The 17,795-nt window shown below is 45.3% G+C and overlaps 2 long non-coding RNA genes across 9 annotated transcripts in view; both read right to left on the bottom strand.

Annotated features, from left to right (window-relative positions):
- Positions 1–599: 599 nt before the first annotated feature.
- Positions 600–6,423, bottom strand: LOC128797024 (uncharacterized). Its single transcript, XR_008433979.1, has 6 exons — positions 6,258–6,423; positions 5,637–5,750; positions 4,340–4,448; positions 4,053–4,196; positions 2,189–2,466; positions 600–787 (listed from the first exon to the last, which is right to left on the bottom strand). It is a non-coding gene; the product is annotated as an uncharacterized LOC128797024 (long non-coding RNA).
- Positions 6,424–12,005: 5,582 nt separating this feature from the next.
- LOC128797023 (uncharacterized) overlaps positions 12,006–17,795 on the bottom strand; it is a 225,993-nt gene continuing 220,203 nt past the window's right edge. For 6 of the 8 annotated variants that reach the window (XR_008433978.1, XR_008433975.1, XR_008433974.1 and 3 more), the window contains 3 exons: positions 17,043–17,199; positions 16,435–16,568; positions 12,006–12,147 (listed from right to left, as the gene is read on the bottom strand). This is a non-coding gene — a long non-coding RNA (uncharacterized LOC128797023). The remainder of the gene's footprint in view (positions 12,148–16,434; positions 16,569–17,042; positions 17,200–17,795) is intronic. The other 2 variants (XR_008433976.1, XR_008433973.1) reach the window with 2 other exon arrangements.

The following is a 17,795-nucleotide window of genomic DNA, read 5'->3' on the forward strand; positions in this document are numbered from 1 at the left end:
GCAGGGACAACAGGACCACGAGCTGGGGGACATTAGATAAAAGGACAGCATGAAAAGCTCAGATGTCACCCCCTCGTGTCGATCTAATCGGAGCCATTATCAGCGAGGACAGCCCGAAGAGCTGCAGAAAGGAACAAAGGCAGAGCAGCAGGGGAGGAATGCACTGAGGGAAACCACAACACAGCCCAGTCGGAGTAATGAGAGGCTGAGCAGGGAGAGGGGAGAGTTGTCTGGATGTTCACCCCTACAAAGGAGATATGAACTGAGTCCTGTCCCTGAGCTCTAACTTCTCTGTGTCAGCTCTGACAAGTCATTTAAGGTCACCTGAAGTGGAAGGGCACCCTCCCATTCACTCCAAAGCGCTGCTGCCTTCTCCACCACACTGCATTTCCCAGGGAGCCGAAATCCTTCCACACTCCTGCTCAACCTGAGGGTTCTCTGTGACAGCATCTCTCTTCTCAGGAAGGACAGCTGCTCCTGACACAAGAGCACTCCAGGTCTGACTGGGTCAGAAGGCAGGACAGCACAACAGAAGTAGGTTAGACAGAAGGTGGCTGTGCTTAATAATCAATAATTTATTCACAGTCATCAGTGTCAAAAAGCATGGCTGCCTGCAGGAGTCCTGCTCGAGATAACTGGCCTGGTACAATGCCACGGAGCTGCAGATTTCAGACTGACAAACAGTTAAAGCTTTCCATCCAGCTGTTTATGGCCCCAGAGGTCATTCCCAATCACAGCTCCTCCGCTCTTGCCAGTCTCTCAGTTTCTTTGGTCACAGGGAATTTTCCTATGGGGAGGAGGGAAGCCTAATAATAAACATCACTACTTCATTCCCCCATGTGCACAATTATCTGTGTAAGCACCAAATGACTGCTTGCCTTAAAAAAGGCCTGAAATCTCTCTTGCAAGTACAGTGAAATGTTTTTAAGCGGTAGAAGCCTCTGTAACAGACCCCAGAGCAGGACGGGTCACTGTGTACAGAGACACACACAGACAAGGAAGCTGACCAAAACACACGCATGCAGGACCACCAAGGATGACCCTAAATTAGACCACCCAGTCACTTTGCTGGCCCTGTTTTGAGGAGCCAGAATCTCTGAGTATAAAACAGTGTCCACACACGGGTTCCTTGGCCTTCGTTTTAGACCATCACATATCTCCAGCGACTTCCTGCCACTGACCCTCAGAATAAATCATTCCAGCCAGCCTCCCTCCCTCCTGGCAACATCCTGTTCCTTCCTCAAAAATCCTTCCACTCACAATTCCAAAGTTTGATATCAATCTTAAATAAATGCCTGGGCTGCATTCCCTGAGCCACCTTATCTCCTGCCTCTCCAGGATGCTGCAGTTCAACAAGCACATGCAGAAGCCCCTTAGGCCTTGCTAATTTTACTTCCATGCTTGTGTCCTCTTTCTTTTCCCCATATTTTCTTACAGGGAAGGGAAGTTATCTTCAGGAGAATGTACACTGCAGTACAGCCATGTGCTGTGACTTCTGAGAGGGGAAAGTGATAGCCCAGAAAAGAGACAGTGCTGCAACTTTCTGTATGAAATATGGTGAGAAGAGAGTCCATGGCAGAGGTTTTTCTCCATTGTCTCCCTTGCTCTGGCTTCCCTCACTTCACAGTTTAGGTGAAGGAAAACTCTGTCAATGCATCTCCCCATCAGAGTTCCATCTTCAGCATCCAACAGATGGGGACCAGCTGCCTCCATCTGAACCTTCCAATTTCCATCCAAAGCCCAGCTTGAATGAGGGTGAAAGCACCAGCCTTCACCCCCAGATCACCACTGCAGAACCTACAGCAGGTCAGCCAGCCCAGGGTCTCCCAGTCCCATATTTCAGCTGAAAAATTGAACTAAGCAGGATGAATCCAGGCCCTGACACCAGTTATGTCTCTGAAAGACCATAGAGTAATGTGCAGTCAAAAGGAACCACACTGGCCCCTTGATCCAGCAATGTCAGTGAAAACTGGTTCAGGTTGGACTTAATTTAATTTTCACTCACGTACTCTTTCCCCATATATTTAATTTTTTGTCAGTTCTGTCATCCTTTCTGTCACTGATTTTACCCCCCACCCTCAAAACCTTGCAACTGGCAGGTTAGACTCCTTCCAAAGAATGGTTTCACAAACATCAATGAGATTTGCCTGCTTAAATGTCACACTTACAAGGTGATACTGGTGCTTACCTGCTTGCCTACTCTTCTTCTTATCTTCCTCTGCTCTACCCTCATCTTTCCTTGTGTTTAAGGGCACCAAAATGCCCCGATCATCTAATCCAACTTCCTGGAGTCCATTTCAATGAGGATCTGCTTCTGGCTGAGGAAGAATTCCTTGGGTGTCCCCAGACTCTTCTTTAAAAATGTGAGTGTAACTAATTCATTAGCAATTCACTTGATAGTGAGCCAAGGATCATCTCTGAGAAAAGCAGCAGCGACCTAGCAGATTTGCAAGTCAGAAGGAAAAGCTGGAGGAAAAGAAAACAGGCTTTAGTCAGAAAAAACGAAGTGGGGTGAATAAGATGGCATGGCAGGCTCCTAAAATGCCCTCAGAGTTTCTAAAGTAATCTTATTCCAGTACATGAATCCCAGAGATGCCCTCCTTCTCCTTATCATCCCACTCACTCAACCATGGCACCGACACATGTACTTAGCAGCAGTTATCAGCAGTGGCACAGAAATAAATGGCAGGTATCAAAGAATCAAGGTCGTCAACTCATCATGAATATTTCAGAGAAAAAGCAACATGAAAAGCTCCAGTGTCCCAGGCTCTCAGATTTCCAGCAGAAGGAATAAAACACAAACCACACACACACACACAACACACAGAAACAGGGGCCGCTGGCTCGGCCATCACGTGCACGGAGCTCATTTCAAGGCAGTACCACATATGTTACAAGACAATCTGTCACATTTTAAAAATATATAAATATATATTAGATATCTCCTCTGTATAATGTGCAAACTCTAAGCAGCTGGCAAGAGGGCAGTGGTGATTTAATGCAAGAAAACTGTGCTTTGCTGAAGGGGCTGGGGAGCTCGGGCTGTAAGGAGAAGCCTCTTTGACAAAGGCGCAGAGTGGCATCTTTTCACACAATTATATGTGGGTCACATTAACCTCTGCTGGGCAGGATTCCCCTGAGCTGCCTCTGTCTGTGTCACTGGGAAGAAATCTGAGATTCCTCCCTCCAATCTCCTGGTTTTTCTCACAGCATTGGGCATTGCAGGGAAAGGATGGAAAGAGAATCGGGGTTCCCACTGCCAGCACAAGTTTCCCACTGAGCTCTGGAACAAACTCCACACTTCAGGGCTCAGCAGTCCCACTAATGAGATATGTTAATCAAGGGAGAGAACTCAGATTTCAGCTGTGTCACTGCACTATTATATATATATATATATATATATATATATACACAAATTACTATTTATAACCAAAGAAACTCTGCTAAGCTGCCCTTTCCACTTGTAAGTCAGATACTGATGGGAACTATTTGAATTTTGCTCTGTGGATGTGGAATGAAGGCAGGCACACATTTTTTCACAGGCTTTGGAGGTTCTAGTTTTCTCCTGTCAAGTACAACTCAAATTTGCAATGGGAAATTTTATCAAAACCATCATAGTTTATTAACCAAAACAAATATTTCTTTAATCAAATCATTTGGGTATTCCACTGTTCTGGGTTGGCTTGTTTTTTTCAGTCTTTGCAGAGAATTTATTTATCAGGCAACTCCATTTCTGGGAATGGGGTGACAAATTTCCAGTAAGAATAATCTCCCACTTTTTAGTGCCACAAAAGTCTGTTTTTTACAGATTTTTTTTTGTTTGTTTTCCAGGTACCTCACCATATTCTTCTCAGGGCTCAGCTGGTTTGATGTGGTCTATAGCAAATGAACTTTATGTCCCATGGCAAAGTGGATTTAAAGGACAAGATCTTCTAAATTTGAGAAAGTCACCGTGGAAACCCAGATTTCACTTATATTAAAACAGGTTCTTTCTCAATGAACTCCTTCTGGAAATGAAGGAAACATTCCTTGCAGTGACAACTGATACTTACACTGTCATTCAACTCCAATCCTTGTGCTCCTCCACACATTTCCAGTCCCAGTGGGCTGCAGGTTTTGAACTTGCAGGACACAGTAGCTGGGAAGCCTTTGAAGACGGCTGGAGCCTGGGAGATAAGGACACAAATGGGAAGTGCCTGCCAGGACACCAAAAAGCAAAGATTAAACCCAACAATTTGAAAGGTATTTGAACATTTTTCACATGTTGAGTTCAGCTGCAGATCATGGGCTGATATTAAAGTACACTGGGGCATTCCCAGCACCAGTAATTGCTGCTCACCTTTCACCCTCCGCTGCTCATTTCCTCTCCATGCCAAAGTGCTCTTTCCACTCACTTGTGCCAGGAAAACTCACTGTGACCAGGCACTGAACCAGACAGAGGAACTTTCCTGCTTTAAACAAACAAACAAACAAACAAACCAAGCACGTGAAACCTTTTTTTTTTTTCACTTCCCAAGCCGGATGGCTCCTCCCACGTGGTTCCCAACCACAGGAGTGGCTGTGCCAGCAGAGCAGCAGGAACAAGAGGCCAGGAGACAAAAGTGTCTTAAACCAATGTTACCACCAAGCAATTTGTAATATCAAACCACAGGCTAAATCTCAACTAAAAGCTTTTCGGGTTCAGAGTGAACACCTCTATTAAGATGAATTAAGCAATTCACAGTGTTCAGAGCTGCACTTTAAAATGGAGTTTAAATCTTTATTTTCAACACTCACCCCTGTAGCAAAAATGGCCTGAAAGAAACCAGCTCAGAAAACCATTAATTCCAGGTTTCTGTTAGAAGAGGGTTTGTGCATATTCATTCTGGTTAATACAAAAGCCTCTCTGCACTGCAGTCACTGCCACAGGGACTCCACTACACTGCAGAGACACCAGAACTACCTTAAAGCTCACCAGTGCAAGTCCTGATAACCATCTAGGCTCAACAGCACAGGCTTAGCATGGGCTAATTTGTCCTGACAAGATTATTTGCAAATTAGGTGAGGAGGTCAGACAGCTGCCATATAACCAGATAAAAAGGTAGTAAACAATGGCTCCAAGTTTATGCCCTACCTATTTTTTATGTGTTTTTCACTTCACATGCCCCCTCAGCACCAGGTTTCACCCACTCTTAGGCCCAATTTCAACCAGAATGTGCTTAAATCCCTTGCCCAGGCTGGATTGCAGGTGTGTGCTCACCTGGGCTGGGTGTCTTTCAGCTGAGAGATGTGAAATAGATCCTCAGCGGGGAAGACTCCAGTGTGGTGAGGGAGAAACTGGATCAATGGATTTAATCACATGTAAAACCAAGGAGGATGAGAGCAGGTTTTGCCTCAAATTAACAAAATAAGTGGTTTCTAGTGGTTTACACATAGTAAGTCTGTGCTAGATGTAAAATCCTGCCCCATCTGGAGGGCTAAACATCAGAAGATGTTACTGTGAGAACAGTTTTGGATCCCAATCAGAACATCCTCCTCCATTAACTCTGCAGAGGATCTGTCTGTGTTGTCATGCGGAGGCAGGAGCTGCCTGTCAGGGGAATGAGCAGAGGATGAGGGATTTCCCATGCACAGGGATCCAAACCCCATGGACTCACATGAACCCGTTCCAGATGTCCCAACAGTTTGTAGTGACACGTGACACGAGCGTGCCCAGATGACAGACGGGGCTGGAGGAAGGGTCACGCCTGTCTCTCATTCTTGGTTTCAGTCTGTTTGGAAAACACAGTGCTGGAGTTTAGCCCCTGCTCGGTGTATTTGGGAAGTACCAACACAAGGAGGATTGCCTGCTTTGGGCCATGGTGTGCCCCATGGAAAACAAGAAAAGGGTAGGATCCCCTAAATCCCATATGGAAATAGGAACGGTGTCTGAGCACTACACAGCCACATCCCAGGCAGGCCCTACAGGTCAGTGGGTGCACACAGGGCTCAAGGGCAGCCTGGGCAAACCCTGTGTCACCTTCCAAAACTGTCTCAAGAGGCAAACTCCTTAGAACAAGCATCAGGGATGCCACTGGACCAAAAATTAATGCAGCTCGATGCTGATCTCTACCAAAAGCCAGTGTGTGAAGGAGAACACAACACTGAGATCTTCCCAGAACTGACCTTCCCCTGCTCTACCTGGCTTCCATTACAGTAATTTGCTTGATGACTTCCTCCATCAGGTGGCCAGCACAGCCATCCATGGAGCCACCCTCCAGTTACACTCCTAAATGTACCTTCAGCATATTTGTGCCTTTGGCCACTGGTTTCCCTGGCAGTGCCTTCTGCAATCTGTTCAGCCTCTCAGGTCACAACTGACTTCTTTTTACTTGTTTCAGACTCATTTCCTGGAGTGTTCTGCCTGTCCTCCTGACTCCAAAGCCACTTTGGAAGAGCTATTCAGGAAACTTTTCAGTGCAATTTCATTGGGAAAGATCAATTAAGTTAAACTGAAATTTCTTACAAAAAGAACTCTATTCTTAGTTTAAAAAAGAATTTAAATTCTTAGTTGAAAAACCAGTATGTTCTGAGGACTTGCACGGGGTTTCTTCTGCCTCTTCACTCCATGCCTTGCTTTTAGGGTTACCTGAGTATCAGGTACCTGGAATTTCACCCTCTATGCAAGCATTTAACCATGTACACAAACCTGAATGTTCCTGTGTCTAATTCTGACCCAGGTAGATGGATGCAGCACAGATCTCTTCACCTGATCCAGTATCATCAGAAAACTGTTAAAGTCAGCAATGAGAAATTCCCAAGGCGTGATTCAGTTTATCATGAAGTGAATCACTAAACTGGAACATGGATGAGTGAATCATGTAAACAACTCCAGTGTAAACCAAACTTACTTGAAAGGAATCAGGCCTTCTGTCTTTGCTGAGATTCCTCGTGACCACAAGGGAACATCACACACTCCCATTTGCTCCTTCTCATTTTGGGAGCTTTAAAGGAGTGAATACTCTCCTCCCATTATCCTTAGTTTTGATGGCACTGTCTTTGAATTTCCTTCTTTTTCCTTTCCCTTTTGAATGGTCTTGTTTTCCACTAACCCCATCAGTTCACAAAGCTCTCACACAGCAGTCCTGAAAGCAGTCCTCTTGAACCAGAAGGAGAGTCTTCTAGCACTGCTTTATCCTGTCCAGAAACCCTTTGTGAAAACCCACTACAGATGCTCTCAGATGGCTGCAATTAATTAGACTGAAATAACAAGAAGTGTGTTGTTTGTACACAACACAACTTTCAGGTGCCTCCAAAATGAATTCAGATTTTTGGCATGAACATGACCTCCCAGCACCAAAACATAATGATCCTCACAAATAAGAAACTAAATCAAAGCTGTGAAAAAAAAATTTCCACCACTCCAGGAACAAGCCTTTCTTACAATGTTGTCATATGAACAACTTTTGGTTTGGGAGTTTCAAAAAGATACAAGGAAAACAAGGTGGTAGGATCCTGGGGCTCTCCCTGAGAACACCCCATGGCCTTCTTCATCTCATGTGTCTCATCTGAGCTCCAAACACATTGCTCTGCTCAGTGGCCTGGGGATGGGCAGTCAGAAGTCATCTAGGACAAATTATTTGCACCCTTAGAGAAATTCTAAAAGCTTTTTAGATAAAGGGCTGAATTGGCTTTTGTCTGAGCAACTCTGATGTATAAAGGGTAGCCCCCTCAGCAGGTGACATAACCCAGATGCCACAGTGACTTGACACTGACTTTACAGCACTCTAGAGAGAGGAAGCAACTTCCCCTTGATCAGGCAACACCCAGGACCTCTCCTGCATCACTGAACACTCCAAAATGCCCCATCCCACCTACTCCCCCCAGACAAAATGAAATGTTGTCCCCTGTGCACCATTCATCAAAGCCAGGCCCCATAATTAATGGCCCCATTTGTTCAGGGGATTTCAACAGGTACTGAAATCCAAAGCATCAAAGCATGGATGGTCTCATCCTGGTCTGGCAGATATAAATGTGCCAGGGAGACTTTGTGTCACTCAGGAATTACTGGCCCTCTGAAGAGGGTGTTAAGGCCTTTCAAAGCACTGAGACCCTGTAAACCAGGTCATGAGTCCCAGCATGGATGATCCTAAGAGAGCTCTGTTACTTGAGGGGACCATGAGTTTGGTCTTTCTGAGCAAGATTTTGGGCTGGAATTGTCTTCACAAAAATGGGAACAGCCACAATTAAAACAAATACAAAGCTCCCAACATTCCACCCAGCTTATTCTGTGATTCTGCGAAATCAGGAGCAGTGAGGTACAAAGCAGCCTGGTCCTGCTGCCTTCTCCTTTGGCAACACTTCCCACCAGGCAGCAGAAAACAGGGAGTGGGCGTTGTGAAGAGGCTGCTGCCCACCTCTGAGATTCAGTCCAGACCGTATAAGGCCAGCAAAACAGCACCTACAAAAACCTTTTCTCCCACCACCGCCTCCAGAATGGCTCAGTCCAGCACAAGATCTCAGCCTCCTTCTTAAAACTCATCAGTTCCCCTGCAACAATTTTTTGGGGCCTGTGGTTTTTCAGTGGAATTTAAAGAACAAAAACCTTGGATCATTACATCATGGCTCCAGTAATGTCTAGGAACATTTTACATTTGATAAAATCTCCCCAGATTACCTTCTGAAAGCCTTGTGGCACAGCTGGGAACACAGGAATGATGTAAGAAACCACTGAATAACTCAGAGATCAGCTGCTCACATCCCTAGCAGAGAAACTTGGGAGAGGCATCACGCCTTCTTCAAGGGAACCTGGCAATTAGCTGAATTCAAGGAGCTGCTGTGCCTATGGACAGACAGGAAGAATGGCCTGGAGTTAACACATTCCTCACTTGGCAGGAATTCTGGGTCCAGGGTTGTCCAAGTGCCTACTCCCTGCCCCTCCTTAGCCATTCCTCCCTGTCACACTTTCCTCTGGGTGTATTTTCTCACCTCCTGCTGGTGTAGTTTGGAATCTCTCTGGAGAAAGAAGGTGAAGGGTTTGGATTTGAATGGTGTGAGCCTCTGCTCTCAGTCCTGGGGAAAAACAGGGGAATCTTCCTAAAAGTGGGGACTCACACCTGGGCAGAGGGTATCCCTTCCAAATATGCACAAATATCACTTCTCTTAAAAGTAAATATAGTATGATGTAATAATAATAATAATAATAATAACACTAAGAACAACAATATTGATAAACAAGACAGGCAAAACATTGGGAGATGAAAACTGCCAAGCCATGCAGGGAGAACCTGAGGTGAACTTTTCCAAGAAACCATGAGTTTAAAGGGAATCTCTGTTTCACTCTCCCTTCAGGAGACAAACACTTAATTCTGCAAATTCCTACTAACTGGCTAAGCCCTGTGCTTTGGTGGAGCTCTGTACCTCTCAGGGACACCGTGTGGACCTCCAATCTTCATGCAAAGCTCTGTAAGCACAACCTGTGTATTTAACAATACAAGGATGGGCACAAGGCAACCTAAAATCCTGACCTCAGGTGACTTCTCCCATGTCACTCCAGTCAAAGACAAACTGAGACACAATAACGAAGAATTCTGATTCCCAGACTGTACTTATAACCACTAGTTCATGCTGCTTCTCATCAGAGCAGTGTCACCATGAGACTTTTATTCAGCTGAGAAAACAGAAGTGACAGCAGCTCTTGGTTGGGGTTGGCCCCTGAGCTTCCCTTGTCACACCATAATTGGCTGCACTGCTTTAGTGCAATTGGGGTGTTTCACTCACAAGTGTGTTTGGGTGGTTAATTCAAAGATTAAGTCTCAAAAGCAGAGAATACAACAATGCTACAACCCCTAATAATTAGATGTTTATCTTAACCAAGTGGCTTATCCCTTTTACTTGCTTTCTGCTACAGACTTAACAAGTCTTTATTTTTGCCTGGAATACTCAAAGGAGTTAGAGCTTCTATTGTAAGCACAAGAGTCAAGGAGATTACCAGACCCAAAGAGCTGAGTGCCCAAACCAGGGCACACAAGAAACACAATCAATACTAGCACAAGGTCCTTCTGCATGGAAACCAGAATTTGGGTAATGACTCAACCAGAAGACCACCCTTTCTCCTGAACTGGAGGTCTGAACCTGAGTAGCCTGGCAAAGGAGGGATTACATGGTTCATATAGCTGAAGGTTTCTAGACACCCTGAGGCTTTGTCCCCTCCACACCCTGGCACAGGACCTTTGTCAAAGCAGCTGAAGAGAAACGCCCCAGTCTGGTGTTGTTCCCAGTGGTCCATCTGCAAGCTTAGGCTCTGATTTCCTGGTCGGTGCTTTCCTTTAGAACTGGAATCCAATTTACAAAGCCTTTAATTTTAAACTTTCTCATCACTGACTTAATAAAAGTAAATGACAGGTAATGGTCCCAGAAGCCAGGACCCATTAGATCTTTCTCAGCACTAATAAGGGCTGATCAGACGCTTGTGCGCTCCTTTTCCAGCTCACAGAAACCCAGCTCCCCAAGGACTCTGCAGTGGGGAGAGAAACAGGAAGCCAACCCTCTCACAGGCAAGGGGAAAAGGGAGAGAAAAGGGAGGGGGGAAAATAAAAATAAACAAACCCATGTGAATGTGAACACTTAGAGCTGAAAATGGGCAGGAGGATGGGCGCGGGTAACGCCTGCGCTCCTCCCGGGGTTCATCTGGGGCCCACGTGCTCGCTCCATTTCCCCAGCAGGGCACTGGGGGCTCTGCGAGGCGCTACAGGCGTCGTGGCTGCACGGAGCCGTGGAGCAAACCGGCTCTGATTTCTGCCCAAAGGCATCAGTGTCAGACCGGTTGGGATGTCAGCTCGGCACAATGTCAAGGCAGCAGTCACGGTGTGCTGTCACAAAGAGAAATAGATATCATTTCAAACACACAGCTCTGGAGAGAGGAGGGAGAGGCAGGAAAGAGAATCCCACAATGCACTTTTATGGGGGAGAGAGGGACAGGAGCTTAACTCTGCTTTGGCCACACGAGAGGAGGCACAAGTAGAGGATGCTCCAAGTCCTCCAGCCAATGAATCACCAGGCTGGGAGGGCAGGTGAGTACTCCAGAAAGGACCCAATTCTCCTCTCTTCTATTTACTTTTGGTGAGAAAAAAAGCATCTAGAACCTTGGCCAGCACAAAGCTTTACTCTTCACCTCTAGCACAAAAGGGAATGACAGTGGTGTGGCCACAATGACCAGGATTCTGGTGACCATGTGATTTTCTGTCCTCCTCAGGTTACACCTCCAGACTTTAGTGATAAAAGAGACTTTAAACCCAACCTCATTCCTACCCCAACTGTCTCAGTAAAAGCCAGGCCTTACAGTCTTCACATCCCTGGTCTAAAGTAATCCTGGCCCACACACTGCATGACACCCTCTCCCAGGGAAGGGTGCTTGTTACACCCATATCTTCCCCTCTACAGAAGCCAGCAAGGTGACTTAGGCATTATTTGGAGATGCTCTACCTCATCTACCTCATATCCAGGTGACAGAAGACAACTGTGGCACAGTCATGACTGGAAAACTCAGCATCATACTCTCCTTGCTCTCCTTCTTCACTACAAGACCGTGCTGGGGCAGCTCCTCACTCATTCCTTTTCTGTTTGTCAGTACTGTCTGGCTTTTGCTTTTCACTGCTGTTCAGCATGGAATTGCCTCTGCCATGGCTTCTTTTTCCCAGAACTGACTTATTCCACACTGATTTTCTGTCCTTCCATGGTCTCAAAGGCATTTGCCAGCCAGTGCACCCAGATGAAGGGGAAAAGAGAGAGTTGAGAGAGAGTTGGAGGGGAGAGAGAGAAAGTCTTCATCCCAGTTTTCCTGGTTTGAACAATTTCATGAGATACCTGCCAGGAGTTCTGCCCACAACAAAGACAGTACCACTACATTCCCAGTGTGTTCATGTAGGTTTAAGTAACCATATTTCCATATTTTCAAAGCAAGAAACACATTTCAAATTACACCTTCCAGTGTTACAAAAAAGCCATCCAAGAGTATATGTATTTTAATGAAAGGGAAGGGGGTGGAGTTATTTTTTGAGAAAAACATGACATTTCCCAGAACTGATCATTCCTTGTTCCCTGTAGATCACTCACTTCCTGCCCACTTGCACAGAGGGAACAGCACCAAGGAATCTCAGGCTTCTTCTTTGAGGGCATCTTCATGGAAGGCTGGGAGACAACACAGCAAGATTATCTCTTACCCCACCACTGATGTCTGTGTAACATTTTTGATACAACAAGTCTGAATCACAGAAAACCCTGGAGCCCATTGCAATATAATTAATGTGATAGGAAATCTTGTACTGGAGCACAGCCAGGATTCTCATCACACTCAAGCCTCACTCAGTAACCACTGGACTTTCCATTCCTCCCTCAGCCACCCACCTTATTTGTCTTTGCTTCCCAATTCCTCTGAAGCACCTTTTAAACCCTATTGACATGATTGTTAGCTGTAGTAGCACACAGGGTTTAGGAAGAACTCTGTCTGGAGCAAATTCCTTGCCTGTTGGCTCATCTCTAGCCTAAATCCAGGCTCTCTTATCCCTGCACATGACACTTGCTCACATAGCCTTGAAACCTTGCACTTCCCTACTCCCTTCAGACATTTTTATGCTTAAAGTGGTTCCTCCTTCCTCACCCCTGTTCTTTTCCTCCCAAGTCTGGCTTTCCAAACACAATTCTTTCAGCTTTTCTGAATGGGGAGAAATCTCCCAAGACTCTGCTTTATCCTGGTTATACTCTACCCTGTGCTCTGGATCTCTCTCTGATAATAAGGTGCATACACTGTGTATTACAGCTGTAGAAAAAAGGGGGATTTATACATATGGTCTCTTCTAAGTGCAATACAGGCCTGGATACTCTCCCAACATCTGCTCCTAGTGTGGACCAAAGGAATGAGGGATGCTACAAGGTTTGTAACTTGTGTAAGAAAGATCTCATGAAGAATTGCAATGGCACAGTCCTAACCCGTGGGAGATGGGTATAGACAGCCTCTTGGAATGTGGTGTAGCCTCTACACCTTCATCTTGCAGTTGAGCTTTTTCACCTCACTCCTTTAGCAAACAGCAAATAGCATTTGTATTGCTTTTTACTGCACCACAGTGCTGGACAGACAAAAATATCTGTGGCTTGTAACAGATTTGTAAAGACATTTATGCCACATCCATACAACAAACTGAGAGCAGAGTGAAGAAGAGAAGTTGATGTCTCAGTGGCTGGGGTTACACATCTGTTTATCTGAGTATTTCCTTACTCTTTTTGGAAAAAGTCAGCTACTACTTCTGTTTATTTCTACCTCTTGGCCATCAATGTGTTACACCAGGCTGTCAGCCCAAGCAGGGTGTTGGTTCAGTTCATCTAAAATCTGTGTCTGTAGGGAAACCTAGGCAATGCCTTGTTGCCAGCTTTGGTTTAACCTGGCTCTGCGGTAACCCAGCCCCTTTCATTAGTTACACTTCCCTGTCCCCAGATTTTAATGATTTCTATTCCTTACAAGAACACAAACCTAACTGTGAATTTTCTCATTCTCCATGCAAGGCCCTTTACTTAGACAAACCCAAAGGATTGTTGGGTTTTGTATCCGTGGCTGGGGCAGATCATATTTTAGGCCAGAACAAAGCCCATGAAAAATTCCTGAAGTCTGTTAGAACACTTGTTTTGCCAGGATAAGATAAAAATACAAGGTCCATGGTAAGACCACAAGTTTCACAACAATCAGACCCAAAAAGTCCCTTAGACCTCAGCACCCACAGGAATCCTGAATATCAGCCCTCATGCATCTCAGGTAGGGTACCCGAAAGTCAGGGTTACTCTAAACCTGTAGCTGAAGAGTTTGAATAACTGTCTAATGCTGTTGGAGCTTTATCTGTGCTTGGCTTCCCTATATATGCCTTTTTGTGCATGGTTTTGGTTTTGTCCTCATGAGATTTCAGTGCTTCAGACACTCTACCAGGATTTCACCTCGTTGGAGCAGTATCTGTGGTTGGACCAAGAGTCCAAGCAAAACCCTCACAAATAGTAAATCTGAGATGTCTGAGATGCACTGGGGTTCCTGGGTGGGAAAAGAGCAGCCCTCACCTCCAATACGCTTATGCAGGAGCAGGACCTGGTTCATTAATATCACTGATCTTTAAACCAGCCATTTCTCAGGCTGGGTATTTCATTTGTCATCAAAAATATGGGTCAAAAAAGGTGTTTCTGCCTCGAATGGAGAAGAGCTGACTTGCTGTCTTGATCTTGCCATCACCTCTCTTGTAAACTGACAGCAAATTGTTCCATTGCCAGGCCTCAGCTCCCCAGCTGTAAAAGGGACACAACAGGTACCAGCCTCTCTCTCCTCCTCTGCTCCTCTCCACATTCACTGGACTGTTAATTCAACCTTTTTCAGATCAAACCAGCTCAGATTCAGTGCAGTGACTTCAGCTGGGCTCTTACAGGAGTGGCAGATCATAAATAGTAACAGGGGAGCTGTTTGTCCCAACAAATTGCAAGCAAAAGATGAGATGTTGTAATTTGGATGAATATATTCCAGCTCTCACCCTCCGTGACAGGGCTTTGGGAGAGCTGTGCAGCACATGCACGCCACAGCTGGGTTTGGGGATGGGAAGCATGGCCCTGGGAAGAGCAGCTTTGCAGTGAATATTAGCAGCAGAATCTCCCTGGTTGTTACAAGCTGTGAGCTCCTCTTAACTATTATTTAATTAGGGACTAGCACATCTCTTAGCAAGCCCCTTCCTGTTCCCCTCCTGCGACTTTCCTTCTTGAGCTCCCAGGACTCTTTAATCAGGCAAAGCTTTCAAAGGAGCAGAAGCATGGCCAGATGGCCCAGCCAAACTGAGCTTGCCAAAGCAGAAAATTTGGGATGCACATGTGTCCCCTCAAAACAAGTCCAACTGTGGGTGTTGAGGTGAAGGCTTAGGAAAGGCTGAGGGCCTGGGCTGCTCCCTCCCAGAGCCCAATCCCAGCCCCGACAGGCACTTCTCCTTCCCACTGCTCCCTGTCCCTTCAAACCACACAACACTGCCATTGTTCAGATGGCAATTCACAGCAAAAGGTGACTGTCACATCCCTCAGCTGGAATTGGCTGCAGTTCAGATTTCAGAGCCCACAGCAAGGTTTTTTCACAGCAGCTTTTCTGCTGGGAGCACACTGACAAGCTCCTACCTCTCTTGTGCCAGGCCCTAATAAAATCACCAGACACCCAGGAGCTCCTCCAGAGCAGCCCAAGGGACTGTAAGGACAGCAGAACAGATGCCCTGCAAACCCCAGGAATCCTGTGGTGTTTAGCAGGACTCTCAGCTCTGTTCCTGCCACTCAGCTGGACCAGCTCCAGGCACTCAGGGCTCACACTGGATTTACTCCAGATTAAATGACAATGTAATAGTTGATGTGTGTCTCTATACTTTGGTTTGAAACCCTACAATTAAAAGGATACAGGGACACAGCAATTTCCTTGTGAATCAGACCTGTGGGCCCGTTAGAGCAGGATCCTACCCATTCCACTGCTGAGTGCAAGGGCACACTCCTCTCTGCTTGGGTATTTGGGAAATTGCTGCCTTGAGAAGGATGAAAAAGAAAACCTGGACAGTCAGGAGTAAAGAAGAAGCAAACGCTGCTCAGAGAAACGAGGAACTCCCTCTGCAATCCTACTGCTGGAATATTTGTAACCCACGCACGGGTCAGCCTCTGAGTGTAACAGGACTGTTGGGATGAGGGAAAGAATGGAAGTTCCATTTGGTAGAACTTCATTCTTTCATTAATTGTGTTTTCCTTTGGAAGAGAGCCCTCAAAATCTCAATATTCCCAGCAAAATTTCCTCTGGACTCACTAAAATACATTGGAAAAGTCTAATACACAACTAAACATGTCTAGAAAAGAAACAAAAAATCATTGGAAAAGAAAAAAGAATCCTCTATAAAACCCATGACTACTTCTCTGAAGAAGACATAAAGAAACCAAATCAATTGTCATTTCCTCAACCATTTCCAACAGGAAATGGCATTTTCCAAGGAGAACCAGATTATCAAATTATTTATTAGTGATTCTATGTACAACAGTTCCTAGAGTATCAATGTGAGCTGTGATAATTAGGACAAGGTTTAAAAAGAAATGATGGTGCTGTGAGGGAATTCAATGCTTGGACATGAATTATAAAGCCATGTGATTCCCACCACTCTGTTTTCACCTTCAGCTTTCAAGATGTTGGCCAAGGACAATTGCTATTTTATTGTCAGCCAAGGACTGAGCTTATTTCAGAGGAAACACATGTATCAACAGCATCTGTCATGAAATTTTATTTTTATTCTGTCTTGTTTAGCTGTTTTCTCTTAGAAAGTCATTATGCAAAAGAAAATATATCCTTAGTTCATCAGCACAAAGATGACAAAACACTTAGGATATTTATCTTGTCTAGATGCCATTTAGACTTCTATAAATGTGACCAGAAATTATTCTTACCAGCTCAGGGGAATACTTTTTTTGGGAAGATTTTCAGTGCTGAGAGCTTTTGCTTACATGAGAAATACTGTGCAGAAGTGCTTTCTCAAGGCACCACGATGATGCAGCTGCCAATGCCAGCCCCTCTGAGGAATCTGAGAAGGGAATGAACAAACATGTCAGTGTTTGTGCTAGATGGGGAGCTCTGGGACAGCCAGAAAAGTGGTGCTGTGCTCCACAAATGCTTCTCCCACAGCTCTTCCCTGCCAGTGAGGAGCTCTCCCTGGCCTACAGCAGCAGGGAATTGCTGTCCCTGCGCTGGCTCAGCTTCCTGGCCAGAACACAGAGGTGTGAGGTACTTTGTGTGTCTCTCCAGCCTTCTCTCAGCCAGAAGCTCTCTGTGAGCACTCCCACCTGCCCCCCCATGCCCAGATACAGATAATCCACACAGGAGCACACTTGTGATTCCAGCTGTCAGAGTGGGAGCTTTGCTGGACTCAGGCTCGTTGGTCCCAGAGATATTAACACATATAATTCCCCCCTCCCCAGTACATTAGTTTTTACATTATCCCAGTCCTTTTAGTCCTCTTCAAGCATTCCTTGTGGCTGAGGCACTGCCAGGTGTTTACCTGAATGAATTCAGCTGGGCTATTCCATGAAGGGTCCAGTGGAAGGACACGCTCCCGTGCTGCTGGAAATGGCTTTCATACCTGACTGAAGGTTAGCAGGGTCCTTATCTCCACACTTCAAAGAGCCTCCTCCCATTTGACAGCTTGGTGTCTCCCCCTGCATGATGTGAAAATCTTATTCTCAACAGTTTGGAGCCTTTTGATCTTCATAAAAGCCAGGTCACAGAACATCCTATCCTGGCTGTCTTGAGGAATGCCATAAACCCGGAGCCGTTGCCACATCGGGCCTCAGGATCTCTAATCTCCCAGGATTTATGAGCTCACATTTTCTTTGAAGGGACACAGCCTACTTTAAAATCACAAATATCATTACACATGCCTGCAATTTACATCGATAAAGGAAGAATAAAATCCACAATCTACTCATTTTTCTCCCACCAGTCCAACTTCTTTAGTTATTTGCATTTATGCAGATGAGGGAATTTCCAGCCAGTTCCATTCTTCGGGCAGTGCTGCACATGCCAGTACCACAGACATTATACTGCAAACCTTGTGGGGGAGGATTTTAATCTAAATCCAGATAGTGCTTAATCTGGTATCTTTAAAACAAATGCCTGAATCCATTTCTTTTAGTAATATTTTGTAAGGCTGTTAAAATGCAGACCATAAGCTTATGGATGATGTAAGAAACTTATATGAGAAAATTCTTATATTTAAGAAACTCATAAGATCAAAAGCAGAATGAGAAGGATT

Source organism: Vidua chalybeata, chromosome 18 (genome assembly GCF_026979565.1).
Source record: "Vidua chalybeata isolate OUT-0048 chromosome 18, bVidCha1 merged haplotype, whole genome shotgun sequence".
NCBI classification, from domain to species: domain Eukaryota; kingdom Metazoa; phylum Chordata; class Aves; order Passeriformes; family Viduidae; genus Vidua; species Vidua chalybeata.